The sequence below is a fragment of the Saccopteryx leptura genome, chromosome 4 (genome assembly GCF_036850995.1).
Source record: "Saccopteryx leptura isolate mSacLep1 chromosome 4, mSacLep1_pri_phased_curated, whole genome shotgun sequence".
In the NCBI taxonomy this organism is placed as follows: Eukaryota; Metazoa; Chordata; class Mammalia; order Chiroptera; family Emballonuridae; genus Saccopteryx; species Saccopteryx leptura.
In genome coordinates, this window is record NC_089506.1 from 66,949,269 (window position 1) to 66,965,019 (window position 15,751).

A 15,751-nucleotide genomic window follows, 5' to 3' on the forward strand; every position below is an offset into this window, starting at 1 on the left:
GGAAATATTTTGAAAAAATGTTAATAGTTTCCTTAATTTTTAAGAAATGATGAATATAAAATGTATAATTTAAGTTACTAGCTATATGTGAAATGAATAATTCACATTGGTAGGTGAGCATCCTGATAGAAAATAAGTGTTACATTCTAAGTGAGCATCCTGAGAGGAAATAATTGTCACATCCTAAACATCTGTGTGAAGTGAATTATACTGAAGAGACAATATAATTTGGGCAATGGCTGCAGTTTTTACTTGTATAACCTTGAGCAATTTATTTTTAGAACTCTAAGAATTAGTGTCCTAATGAATACATTTGAGTGATAAATATATATTTTATATTTCTTTTATATTATATATAATAAATACATATATTTTATAAATATTTATATTTATACCATGGATAAACAATGGTAGTCGACACAGGTTTTTCCATATACTTCTTTTATGTAAGCTTTATAATCTTTTCTTGTACTATAATTACCTTAGACACTTCTGCTTCTTTTGCCAGCTCTTAAACTCCCAAAACAAATATAATCTTATTTAATTATATAACTTTCAAATACCTAACACATTATTTATATATAATTGACTTTTCTTATTTTTCTTATTTCTTAAATCATATAAGAATGATCTCACTGAATTCTTTTTGATATGTATAAGCAGTGTGTATAGAATTATTAGCCTATTCAATAGATTAGGATGAAAAAAATTCACCAGAAATGTTTTTAGTAAGTACTATGGATAAAGTTACAAACATTAGTTTTCAAAGATCTAGGCTCAACGTTTAGTTCTCTTCCTAACTAGGTACTTCAATTCTCTTATAAAGTTTCTCATCTGCAAAATAAGGATATAATTACTATATTGTTGTGTTATAGATAAGATTAATTAAAAAATAAAATATATATCAACCTGTAATATGAAGAGCATACATAATTTTTAAATATCTCAATCATGGTATCATAGATATTTTGATAACAACAATTTCAAAGAATTGTAGAATTCTGAGTTGTAATATAAGTTTCTTTTACAAATAAGGTTTTTATTCAGACTTATGAAGAAAATAATAGAATATTAAACTTAGCAGTTGAAAATTTTTATGATAGTTTAAAAATAATTGACTTAATTATATTTTTTATTTTTTAAAACTTTCTCAATTATTTTGTTGTTTACAAGTAGATGGAATGTTAAATATTTCCATAAACTTAGATATGTGTTTACTGATTAAATAATTTACACTAATTAACAAATGAAAAAAGTTGTTTATAAGACAAGTAAAACTGCAATAAGATGGTTCCCATAAAAATAAGGTAGGAAAAAAAGAAATCATGATTATACAGACCTGAATTGTAGCTGAAATGTCAAGTGAGAAATAAGCAGTTCCCTAAAGAATAGTTCAGTGTTCACTACTCAATTGTGTACATATGTAAAGTATCTATTGCTGTAAGTATAGAACAGATACCTAGACTTAGTTATCAAATTTTGAAAATGATATAATCTTTTGTGTTGTGACATTTACAGTTAGGAAGGTCTGAATCTCAACATTGATTTTAAGATTATATTTCAATGAGTAAAGGGTATTTTTTATTTGTACAGAAAATACTGAACTTTATCTGAAACCTATAATCACAGAAAAGAGGAAATCTTCCCCCCCACCACCATTTATGTTTCAGAAAATGGCTTATTAAAGAACCACCATTCCTATGTGACTTAGGTATGACTCATGGATGACCCCTTGTTTTCCTATGACAAGGGCAAACACAGATGCTTCAGAAACCTATTCTTACCTCATAAGCGATTGGCTGAACTGCTTGTCTCCACTGATCAGTTGGAATAAAATACTTGTAACCAAACTCTGATTTGGATTCTGCCTCTCTCCCCAGTCCTCAGCATCAGCCCAACCTTAGCCTAAACCAGCATACAGTTCTTCCTTAGGGACACTTTCCTGAAAAAATGAGCTTGCCTCAGGGTAAAACATTCTCTGATTTACTCTCTGTTCTCACAAAACTTTCTCCCTTTTCCTCACACCTGATTCTTTCTAACTTCGTGTTCACTCTATAACAGAAAAACCTTAGAGCGTGACTTCAGTAAAATGACTAAATAAAACATCTCTCACGTGCATCCCTCTTTTAAACAATCATTTATTATCTATTTGTGGGCATAGATGGTTTGGTGGGAATTGTGACACCTAGACAAACATTTGTATAATACCGATAAATTTCAGGCAGATATGATTTAAAAAAAATTTATAATCTGAAAAATAAAACACTAGCAATAGTAGAAAGAACAAATGGACATTTAAAATCAAGTTAATATGAACATTAGAGCAGTAGATATAAAGTACTTTATGAATCCATATAGATCTAGAACAGGGGTAGGCATATTATGGTCCACAGGCTAAATACAGCTGGCTGAATTATTTTGCTATTCAAGTTATATTGTAGCACAGCTGTGACCATCCACCTATGGCTACATTTGTACCATAAAGGCCGAGTCAAGCAGCCATGGCAAGGAGAGCACAACCATAAATCCTAAAGTATTTTACTGTCAGCATCTTGGCCACCAGTTGATTCACTGATAGAGATTGGCCCAGCATGAGTGTCCGGGTTCAATTCCCTGTCAAGTCACATATGAGAAGCAACCATCTACTTCTCCCCTCTCCCCCTCCCTCTTTTCTTCCTCTTCCCCTTCCACAGTGGCTCAATTGGTCCCAGCAGGGCCTCAGGCACTAAAAATAGCTGAGTTGATTTCAGCCTGAGACAAAGGTAGGCAGATGGATTCTGGTTAGGCCCATGCGGAATTTTGTCTCACTATCTCCCTTTCTCTCAGTTAAAAAAAAAAAAAGAAAAAAAGAAAAGAAAAGATTTCTTGAAGTCTTTTTTAGTAATATTTTCTTGTTTTCACATCTAGTATATGTTTGGGTATTTTAGAAGTAGCTAGGTTTGATTGAATCTGACTGAATTGTCCTGCCAGACTGAATAAGTCTAATGCTATTTGCATAATGGAAGTAAAGAAGGGAAACAGAAACCAATATATCTTTGTTACTATGGGTATTTTTCCTGGGAGACTGGGTTGGAGATTTCAGTTTTAGAAAATAAGTAGAGACAGCATAGTCTTTCAGAAGCTGCATAGCCTTGGTCAATAATTTAAAAAAATCTATTTGCTGGAGAGCTTATGTCTGTTCAGTTTAAATGAGAAATAAGATATTTATTAGAATATACATAGCATCTACATAGTTACATAATATAAATATATTGATATATAATTGAACTTAAGGAGAAACCTGTAAAGAAAAAACAATGAGGCACTATCTAACTAAAATTTTCTAAATTTCAATTTCAATACACTTAGAGAAGTCAGGGTATATTTCTCAAAAACGACCCATAAGTACTAAATATTCTGCATGGTGATCTTTCCAAACCCATTATTCCTATTCTCATAATATATACTTTACTCTTCTAACGAAAGTCTCCTGAACTGTGATTCCACTCTTTGCTCCTACATTCTGTCTCATAATTAATAAATACAAAGTAACTCCTCGCAATACATTCTAAGCAGTAAAGATTTTTACAACTAAACTGTAATTAAATATTATGCCATGAGTGTGTGCTATATATGATCTTTGGGTTTGACTTACTTCTATTTAGGAATGATTATTATTGCAAAACAATTAAATAATCCATAATTATTACTTATTGTTATATAAGCTTGATTTATATTGCTCTAATATATTATAGTGAGGTACACTAAAGAGTGTAAATTAGAAATCGTTGGCTCTATATACTATGAGATTAATTCTTTGTCTTTTTAAAATAATAAAATGAGAGTAGATATGAAATTATTTTTATAGAAAATATAAAGTTATAGAAAATATAAAGTTATATAAAATCATGTGCTGCTATTTTCACTGCTTGCTTTGTTGACACTGATCTCAAAATGTAGTTATATCTATGAAAACAATCTACGAATGGATTTATAATAATATCAAACTGGATCGTTTAGTTCTGCTTATTTTTAAAAATGCCCTAGCCTTTAAAATGAGTATATTTTTATTACCTTACTTGGAAAATACATAAATATGTGAAGAGTTTGTTATATTCTTAGAATAAAAATAAACATATATTTATTTAAAATCTAAATACTACATCTTCTTTATCCATCTATCAGTAGACATTAGTTTGCTCTATATTTTGTTTATAATAAATAATGCTGCAATGAACATAAGGGTGCATATCTTCCTTTTGAATTAGTGTTCTTGATATCTTTGGATATATACACAGAAATGGAATTGCTGAGTCTTATGATAGTTTCATGTTGTTGATGTTCTCACCAAGTTCCTTTTGCATCCTTATAAACATTATATTGAACTTCATGTCTAATAAATCAGTGGTCCTCAACCTTTTTTGGCCACGGACCAGTTTAATGTCAGAAAATATTTTCATGGACCGGCCTTTAGGGTGGGATGGATAAATGTATCACGTGATTGAGACAAGCGTCAAGAGTGAGTCTTAGACGGATGTAACATAGGGAATCTGGTCATTTTTAAAAAATAAAACATTGTTGAGACTTAAATATAAATAAAACGGAAAAAATGTAAGTTATTTATTCTTTCTCTGCGGACTGGTATCAAATGTCCTATGGACCAGTACCAGTCCATGGCCTGGGGGTTGGGGACCACTGTAATAAATTACTTGCTTCTATTTCATTTAGCTCTTCTAGAAATTTCCCCCTTTTTATTCATCTGGGGCTTGTTTCTTTGTCTCTGAATTTTGGCTGCCTCTCTTTTGTTTGTTTCTTTGTATTAGATAGGTCTGCTATGACTCCCAGTCTTTGTGGGGTGGTCTTAGGTAGTAGGTGTCCTGTGGGGTCCATTAGTTTGGTCTCTGTGACCACTTGAGCTGAATATTCCAGGAATGTCCCTTGTGTGGGTGATATGGTCCCTCCTGTTGTAACTGAGACTTGATTGTTATTGGCTTATTCATGGGTGGGATTGGTTCTCAGTCTGGCTGACTGTCAGGCTCAAACCCAACCGCAAAGGCAAGCTGCATAGATCTTCCTTTGGGTCAGCTGTTTATGAAGCTTATTGGATCCTACTCTGACATTGTCTAAAACTGAGCACTGGGAGTGTTGGTTCTGGGCCTCTTGGGAGGAATTCTAGTACAGTTCAATGTAAGATGCTACCTGTTACTGGTCCTCTGCCACCTGTTAAAGCAGTCTCAACATAGCTCCTCCTATAAATCCTTTGTTATAAGACTTCTATGCAGCTAGTCTTCATTTGGTTATTTTGCAAAAATCTCCTCTTCATAAAACTTCAGTGTCATCCTTTTCTGCCATGCCACTGGAAAATAAAATCGATTCCATATAAACATTAGGATTATTTGTTCTAGTTCTGAGAAGAATCATATTGGTCTTTTTGGTAGGAATGACTTTGAATCTGTAAATTGCTTTGAGTGGTATAGTCATTTCAATACCATTAATCCTTCCTTTCCATGTTCATGGCTATTCTTCTATTTATTTGTGTCCTTTTCAGCTTCTGTTTATAATGCCTTACAATTTTCAGAGTTGAGGTCTTTCAACCTCCTTTGTTAAATTCTATATGTGAGACTTTTTATATTCCTATTTAGTCATTGTTTTAAAATAAACACTAGTGAATATATTAATTTACCTGTATTCCATTTTTATTCACACTTATTGTTAATAACATTGTCATCATGTAAAATCAGAAAAGTAAAAGGACACAATAATGTAGAGGTTAGAGCTAACTAAAAGCATGGTTTCTTTTATTTTATTTTTTTTTTAAATTTATGACTATTTATTTTAGAGTGAAGGCAAGAAAAGCAAGAAGCATCAACTCCCATATGTATACTTTGACCAAGCAAGCTCAGGGTTTTTTTGAGCCAGCAACTTCAGCATTCCAGGTCAACACTTCATCCACCGCACCACCACTGGTCTGGCCTATAGGTATGCTTTAAATATAGTAATTAAACAAGTGATAGGCACCTACTTAAGTGTAAATGACAAATGCACAAGATAATACACTGTAATAATTTTCAGAACTGTTGGCTGATAACACTTTTGTACATCTATTATAACAAACAAGAATTTTTCCAAATCTGTAATTCCTAAACAATAGTTTAGGCACTTCTCGAAGAAATGAGATGAGCAGATTGTAATGATTTGTTAAACAGAATCCCTGCTGTAACTAATTTGTACTTAAGACTCCTTTCCGGAAAGAAAAAAAAAAGTTTCTTCTTAATTTAAAATGTAATTGCATCTAAAATTCAGGGATATCTGAATATCATAAAATTGTCAACATTACTAAGGTATCAGAACAGTTTTTGTAACACTATGTTCAATATGATTTATTTTCAGAAAATAAAAAAAAGTTGAAATTGGGCCATTATTTACTTCATGTAGTCCAACATTATGAACAATTTAAAAAATATGCCCTACATAAAAACTACACTGATAACACTATATTTCTAGAAATTATAACAGAGACCCCAAAATAGTAAGGTTTGATGTCAAATTACTTTTTCATTAAATGAGATAGTATAATGTTACTATTATGCTAATCTTGGCTTTGTAAAACAAAGTTTCTGCTCTTTTTTATGTCCTAATACATTCTTTGTGATCATGGTGCTGGTGTTATTCCTCACTTCTATGTGTGTGATAGTTCACTGGTAAATATAATAAGACTTGGGCCATAGCTAGGGGCTCAGTGGATAGAGTGTTGTCCCAGAGTATGGACATCCAAGGTTTGATTCCCTATCAGAGCACACAAGATAAGTGACCATCTGCTTCTCCCTCCCTGACAGTTCTTCCCCTTCTCTTTCTTTTCCCCTCCTGCAGCCAGTGGCTCGATTAATTTGAGCAGGGCCCCACGCACTGTGGATAGCTCCATTGAAGCACATTAACCTCAGGTGGTAAAAATAGCTTAGGAACTTCAGCATCTGCCCAAGATCAAGTTACCTGTTGGATCTCGGTTGGAGCACATGCAGGAGTCGGTCTCATTATCTACCTTCCTTTCACCTAACATATATTTATATATTAAGGCTTGGCCTTTTCTTTGTGGAAATAATGTTTTTTTAAAAGTTATAAGAAGATTGATGCTTATAATTTGGAATGTTCATACACAGATTATATTAGATTGGGTGATAAAGCCACTGAATTTTATAGCTATTTCTTTCTTTTTTTTTTTTTTTTTGCATTTTTCTGAAGCTGGAAACGGGGAAAGACAGTCAGACAGACTCCCGCATGCGCCCGACCGCCCGGGATCCACCCGGCACGCCCACCAGGGGCGAGGCTCTGCCCCTCTGGGGGGTCTCTCAGCCGAGACCAGAGCCACTTTAGCGCCTGGGGCAGAGGCCAAGGAGCCATCCCCAGCGCCCGGGCCATCTTTGCTCCAATGGAGCCTTGGCTGCGGGAGGGGAAGAGAGAGACAGAGAGGAAGGAGGGAGGGGTGGAGAAGCAAATGGGCGCTTCTCCTATGTGCCCTGGCCGGGAATCGAACCCGGGTCCCCCGCACGCCAGGCCGACGCTCTACCGCTGAGCCAACCGGCCAGGGCCAGGCTATTTCTTTTTAAGGGATTGCCTTATGATGTGAACAGTAAATACTCAAAGATAGAATGTTGATTCATACCAAGAATGTCATAGTATTGATTTTAAGTCAATACTGGCATATTTGAAGAAAAACACATTCTATTGTTGATTTTTCTTTTCAACATCCTGCAAGCATATGTTTTCAAAAAAATCAGAATCAGAATAAATCACATTGTTTTGGAAATAATTATAAGTTACTGGAATTCAAGTATCAGAAGGTTTATGTCAATTCTAAATATAAAAATAAAAGTTCTTCAGAAATAACTATTAAAATATTGTAATACAATATCTTAATACTAAAAGAGTCATGAATATTAAAAGGATATATATGCCTTTTTTCATTTGTTTTGGGAATATTTTCAAATATTCCTCTTTTAGTCTTTGTCTCACTCCCTTCTTTCACTTTTCTTCACTTATTATCTCATAAATAAATAAACACTTCATACATTGGCTTTAAATGTTTAAATATATTTCCTCACGTATAAATAAGACACTCCCATTTATAAGATGCACCTTAATTTTGGAACCCAAAATTTGGAAAAAAAATGTATTACATAAAGTTGTAAAACTCAAGTTTTATTCATCATAAGATTCATACAACTCCTCATCACTGTCAAAACTCCCATCCATTAGCTTGTCCTCATCTGTGTCTGAATACGAACCACTGTCTTCATATATTGCCTTGTCCTCAGTTTCATCTATTGCAATTGAAATGCCACACTTCTACAACCACTGTATAAGACACATCCAGTTTTTATACCCAAATTTTTTTGAAAAAGGATGCATCTTATGTATGGGGAAATATAGTAAGTCCGACAAGTAAGTTTGCTTTTGTTTATGCCTAAAATTATGATGGTACATTTTATTTCCAGATCATTTAAATTTATGATTGTTTGTAAAATACTCAAAAATTCTCCATTATACTAAGAAATGGGAATATGACATAGAATGCATTTGTTACAGTTTTATATTAACTTAAAAATGATATTTTATCTGTTTTCATGAGCCTCCTTGCTCATTTCAGAGACATTAAGACTTAAAGCTTTATAGAAGTTAATAGTTATACTGAACATACACACATATAACGGTATATCTATGTGTATACATTCTCTTTTTTTGCTTCCTTTCTTTCTTTTATTTGTTTTTATATAATATTTGACAATAATAGCAACTTTTTATATGATAAATTCACTTAGTTGACTCATTATAAGCCTAGATAATTATTAACAGTAATATTTTACAAGTTTAATAGAAATATATTATAGTAAAATAAATTATATATATATTTAGACCTCATTTGGAAATTTGTTCCCAGTGATTTTTTTTTGCAAAAATTTGAGAAGTAAATCTCTCTGACTAAATTGAGCAAAAGTTTAGCTTCCTAAATAAATAATTCGCTGTATACCTAATGCCTAATTTAATTTCATGTTATGCTAATTAATCCACTGATCTTGATAATTCTTATTACTCTAATTAGCAAAGTTTTTACATTTGTAAAATGTTAATTTGGAATGCAATGTTAAATAGTTCTTAGCAGACAATATTGTACTTCATGTTTTCCCAAGTTATAATAGTTCGATTTCATACCCGTATGTCAAAGATATTTTAAATCATGCTTCTAAGATTAATATAAAGGTAAAAATTATTATTTTTCAAATATTTAAGAGAATATATCATAAGAAGTTAATGTTTAACATCAAAGAGACCATAAAATGTCCTTAAAATAATTGTTACAAACATTTATCAATAAGAAAACTTCTGTTTATTAAGTAAGATTATAAAATATGTGAAGTATAAATAGTTTTCAAACTTTAGGCCATTTTTTTCTACCAAGATTTCTGAAAATCTCCAGATAACCTATATTTATGTATCTTTATTATTACTCTTAAAATTAGGTTTTTGCTTTAAAAACTAAATAGCCTAAGACTGTATTTTGTTGCTATTGCTATGCCTTAGCAATCAGAAAATCAGAAAACTCATAACATAAAAAAAATGAAAAAACAATTTCTAGAAGGGAAAGATAAAATAAAAAGTAAAAAATTTAAAGAGCCTAAACAGGCAGTGGCGCAGTGGATAGAGCATTGGACTGGGACACTGAAGACCCAGGTTCGAGACCCCGAGGTCGCCAGCTTGAGTGCAGGCTCATCTGGTTTGAGCAAAGCTAACCAGCTTTGACCCAAGGTCCTTGGCTTGAGCAAGGGGTTACTCGGTCTGCTGTAGCCCCACAGTCAAGGCACATAAGAGAAAGCAATCAATGAACAACTAAGGTGTCGCAACAAAAAAATAATGATTGATGCTTCTCATCTCTCTCCCTTCCTGTCTGTCTGTCCCTATCTATCCCTCTCTCTGACTCTCACTCTGTCTCTGTAAAAAAAAAAAAAAAAAAAAAAAAAAAAAAAAAAAAAAAAAAAAAAAAAGAAAGAAAGAAAGAAAGGTGATGTTAAAAAATAATTTAAAGAAAATAAGGATCAGTAGAACAGTTGTAAAAAACATAAATGACATATATTCACAAAATTTATTAAGAGCAGTTTATCTCAAAGAAGCTTGGAAAACTACGGGTCTCACAAGACAGGAAAGAAAAAAAATATTTTTGAAATTGCACCAAAACAAAAGGAAGAAAGTCTGGCAAAGCCAGTAGCCAGGGTCACCATCATAGCCACCCGGCCCATGAAGGTTCGCATTGGATTCGAACAGTTGGTAAGGAAACAACGGAGCCAAAAACTGGTGGGCCATCATCTTTAATCCTAGCTTGCATTTGGTGGGCAAGTAAAAACACACACTGGGCTCCAAAACCCACTCACATTAAGTGCTCACAAAGCTACTGACTTATCCGAGTTTCCTAAAATCAAAGGTTTCTAGCTCACCAGACTTATTCACCTCTGTTCCCCATCTCCTTCCTTCTCCCTGCACAAACTCTGCACAAACTCTGCACAAACTGGCTTCTCATTCAGCACTCCACCATCTTGGCTGCTTCTCCTGGTCTCCTCTACATGTCCTTTCTCTTCTCTTCTCTTTAATGCTAATCCCAGGAACCAAGAGAAAGCAAGCTCCCAGTCTGCCCCACTTTATAGTGCTGAAATCAAAACTTTAATCCAAAATACAAAATAGGAAAGTTTCTAATACAGAGTCACTTATCTGAGGCATGATGGGATTGTACCACCCCACATCAAAAAGAGTGGGAAAGGCTTAGTCCTAAATCCAAGCCCCAGGCTACAAGGATCCTGCCTGCCCACAGCCCGCCCCCAACACACACTAATATCACCTGGGCGATGGGCTTCCATGCGGGCAGTGCCATCTTTAACAAAGTGATCATAATATATTTTATCTGCCCAACAGTTTGTTACTTCTGACTACACAGCATTATATATTCAAAATTCACATTGATATTGAGAAATCATTTGAAAACACACACAAAAACTGTTCATTTTAAAAAGAAGCATCTCCAAATCACAAATTTATTGGTATCAGTAACATAATTCTGGTAAAACTGATTTACTCTAAGTGTGTACAAAAGAGCTAAAGAAAAAATAAAATAAGAAAATTATCATTATGTTTAGTTTTAACTTTCTTTTTTATAGTGGGGATTAGAATACAGAAGATTAACTCTCCAAGATAGTCATTTAATAAAACATCTTAATAGGTTTATACATTTTAATAATTTGAACAGAACCAATGTCAAATAAATGAAGGTATTCAAATATAGTTAGTAAATTATTGAGTAAAAGTGTGACATTTTAGACAGATATGTCACAGCTAGTATGCTATGGGCAGACTTGTTTTATACTCATAATTTATACCAAAGTTACAGTTAATGAGATCATGCAACAGTTGAAAAGTAATTAGAACCTATACTACTTCTTCACTTGTGCTTCCCAGGAACAATATGAAGAGCACACTTTTCTTCACTTTTCATTCTGTGGTAAATGTTACACCTCTCTTCAGATTTCCTTAAATTTGCTCTTCTAGCCTTCCACTATATTTGTTATGTCCTCCCCCGAGGCTTCCTTCTGCTTTCAAATGACAAAAGCTCAGATACCCACTTTTACCATAATCCTCTGATGCAAAGGAGGAGAAACAGCTAGGAAAGCAGTTTTTTTAAGTAGCAGAGCAAACTTACTCAGATAGTACCAAATTAAATCCAGAATTAGCATATATTCATACCTATCTATTACTATGAAGATATAGAATTTAGTTCAAGAGACTTGACAATAGTTGCATATTTTGAAAAAAAATGGAGGATGGAATGAGGAGAAGAAGACAATATATAAGGAGATCCGATGGACAACTAAATAGTAGTCCAGGAGAGAAAAGGTTGCTAGCAATGGCAAAAAAAAAAAAAAAAAAAAAGGGAAAGATACTGACATAAAATTTAGAGGAAAATCTGCAAGATTATACTTGTCTTTATGTGCAGTGAATGAGGGAAATATTCATGGACTAATCTCTCTTCTTTGTTAACCAGCTATGGTACCAGTTACTGAGAGAAATAGAATTAGACAATGAGTATATTCAGAAGAAGTTTTGTAATAAATGAATGGGACAAAGTCTGAAATGCACATTATGGGGAAGAGAGAGAGTTGTTTTAAGATGAGAGAGAGGGAGCAAAATTTAAAGGAGGAGATAACTGAAACATAGTTATCATAGAAAAATGTTATTTTTAACAATGAGAAGGGAATTAAGTGTAAAAAATATCAATTTAGGGATTTTAGGGAATTTACTCCTTTTATCTTTGTCTACCTTTCTCCTCTTTGGCTTTTTACCCTATTTCTCTCTCTCCCTGTTTCTCCCTTCTCACTCTTCCTCTCTTGCTGTCTGTTTTCTGTCTAACCTAACAAGCGTAATCCAGCAATAAGAAAAACAGAAAGGGAATCATGCTTGAGAGCCAAGGGCTGAAAATTGCTACAGTAAAATCTGCAATGCTTACCAGACAATGAAGTACTCAGGGAAAAAACAAACACCATAATTAGAGTCCTCACAGTTCAAACATAAAAGCCCAGACAGTCCTTCTTGTCTGCTGTGTTTCTTAAATTTTTTTTTTTTTTTTTTGGCTGACATTTCACTTTCTTGAGTATGACTTTTGGGAAAAAAAAGCAAGGTGAACAGCTTATTATTGGTTGATAATTCAATAGTAACAATGATTCTCTTGCTGTGGAAACACCTTTATTTTGGTCTTCTTTTTTTTTTTTTTAGGTAGCAGAAATCTGAAGGTTATGTTGTTGGTCTTATATTATGTATTCTTTAATTTATATAAACATACTCCAGAGGCACAATGAATTTTTATTATCTGTTTTGTAATTATATTAATGTTACTAGTAGTAAATTAAAAATAAAAACAAAAACAGAACGTTTGTGAGAATAGTGGGATTCCAAGATAACTTTATCTCTTATCAAAGTGCACAGAATTTACAACTTATGTTCATTTCAGGACACTTTTAAGAATGAAAGAATACTACTATTGATCATACTGAAACAATTAGCATCACTCTTTGAAAATTTAAAACTTTTATAAGTACTTATCTTGTTTTGTTTTGTATTCCTTTTATGCTGCATTCTTATCCATTCAAACCAGAAGTTAGTCTTTATTGCTCAAACTGTGCAAGGTTTCTTAGTATTTACAAACCATTTTGCATTTATACTCTGGAATATCCCCTTCCAGAGAACTGTGTCTAAATTCTAGGTTCCGGTGTTTTCTTTTCTTTAAATTATTATGTGTCTTAGTTATACAAGACACATTAGACAGTGTTAATAAAGTGTTAACTGATTGTTTGATCTTAATGCTATAGAATATGTCATACCTAGTGTAAAGCCAGTATCCACGGCCACCGTCACAGCTGCCTGGCCCATGTAGGTTCGCATTAGATTTGGACAGTCGGTAAAGAAACAACGGAGCCAAAAACTGGTGGGCCACCATCTTTAATCCTAGCTTGCACCAGCAGGCAAGTAAAAACACACACTGGACTCCAAAACCCACTCATTCAGTGTTCACAAAGCTACTGACTTATCCAAGTGTCCTAGAATCAAAGATTTCTAGCTCACCAGACTAATTCACCTCTGTTCCCCACCTCCTTCCTTCTCCCTGCACAAACTCTGCACAAACTGGCTTCTCACTCAGCACTCCACCATCTTGGCTGCTTCTCCTGGTCTCCTCCACATGGCCTTTCTCTTTTCTCCTCTCTAATACTAATCTCAGGAACGGAGAGAGTAAGCTCCTGGTCTGCCCCACTTTATAGTGCAGAAATCAAAACCTTTAATCCAATATACAAAATATGGAAGTCTCTAATACAAAGTCACTTATCTGGGGCATGATGGGATTGCACCACCCCACATCAAAAAGGGTGGGAAAGGCTTAGTCCTAATACCAAGTCCCAGGCTACAGGGATCCTGCCTGCTCACAGCCTGCCCCCAACACACATTAATATCACCTGGGTGATGGGCTTCCACATGGGCAGCGCCATCTTTAACAAAGTGAGCATGATATATTTTATCTGCCCAACACCTAGTAATTTTGTTAAGGGTCTTATGCTGGTCAAAGTAATATAGGTCTGTATCTTCTATAGAGAATATAAGAATCAGTTTTAAAAACCTAAAGAACATATGTATTATAAAATAAAACAAAACAAAACAAAACAAAAAAAAAGAGACAGGGTCACAGGATTTTTGAAGTGATATACTTTATCCAGTTGCCTAAATTTCCTTATATCTTAAAAATGATATACATTACCAATTTAAAGACTGTCCTTTCTTGGCAGCAAACCACATGCATAAATTAAGGTGACGTAGCTGTTTCTTGGGTTACTAGCTGAGTGTCTCAGAAGTGCCCTGATTCCGCTCTCTCATATTGTGTAATTCTAAACTGTTCAAACTGCTAAACTGAAGTTATAAAAAACTCAATGCCAACAAATCTACTTTATTTTATTATAGAAGAAAAATCTTTAGCTTGCAAATCTTTAGCTTGATAAATCTTTCAGGATTAAATAGAGAGTCTATGGACAGCTGTAATTATGATAAAGAGAGAAGCCACATCATTTAATTACTCCCTTACCATTTGATAGAGTGTTATCAAACTATTGCCTTGAACTTTGTATGAAATGTGTTAATCCTACATTTTTAATATTTTAATCAAGTGAATATCAATGTATTTAAATTTTGCAAGCTTAGACAGAAATTTATTTTACCAAAAAAGATCTTTTCTAATAATGTGCTTAATTATTTGTGTGAGTAAAGGTGCCAAGCCACTATGGAGCACTTACAAAGCGTAGATAAGAGGAAATGGTTTTGACACTTCAGTGTTTTTTTTTAACTTTGGTTGGGAGCAATTGAAATTAAATTATGAAAGAACTCATATGAATACATATATTTTAAGCATTAATTTAATCACAAATATCAAAAAAGTATGGTAAACAAGGAATTTGATTTTCATTTTCTTTTCTTTAAAAATGCCTAGGTAGAAATCTTTACCTAGGAGAAAAGTTATATTATTTATTTATTTATTTATTTAAGCTACATATATTTATATTTATGGTTTTTCTTAAAATGAAAACATATTGAAACATAATACTTTATACATAGAAATATGAATAAATATGCTTCCCTTGACAAAGATTTTATGTAAATGATTAATATAAAAGTGCTCTAATAACAATCATTTGAATAGTTAATTAAATCACAAGTTTGATAATTAAAAATTATAAAAACATAAATGGCCGGGTAGTTTTCCCAATGCTGTCTATTCATACCACCCTTTTTGGTAGTGTGACCATATTTATTTATATTTTTCCATAAGTGTTTTTATGCAGTTATATGCAAACATTCTTTCCCCATTCATATATTAAAAGCAATCATTTTATTTTGTATATTAGTTTTTGGTTTTTTTACTTCATATATATTGGAAAGTTCTGGGGAAGGAAGAAAATTCCTCTTAAAATTATATTGTAAACTTTTATTACCCTAAGTAGCTTGATACTGTGATATTGGTCACTTTTTCTTATCTCAGAGTTCTTGCAATTTCTACTGGTTGCAGAGACTTTTGTCCTATCTCTGCACATAAACACCATTTGTTGCATACTATATACAGTATGCACATTTCTTTATACATGCATGTTGTTTGCTGTATGTGTAATAAAGCAAAGAGTTTTTTGTTTCTAATAAGGTCTAC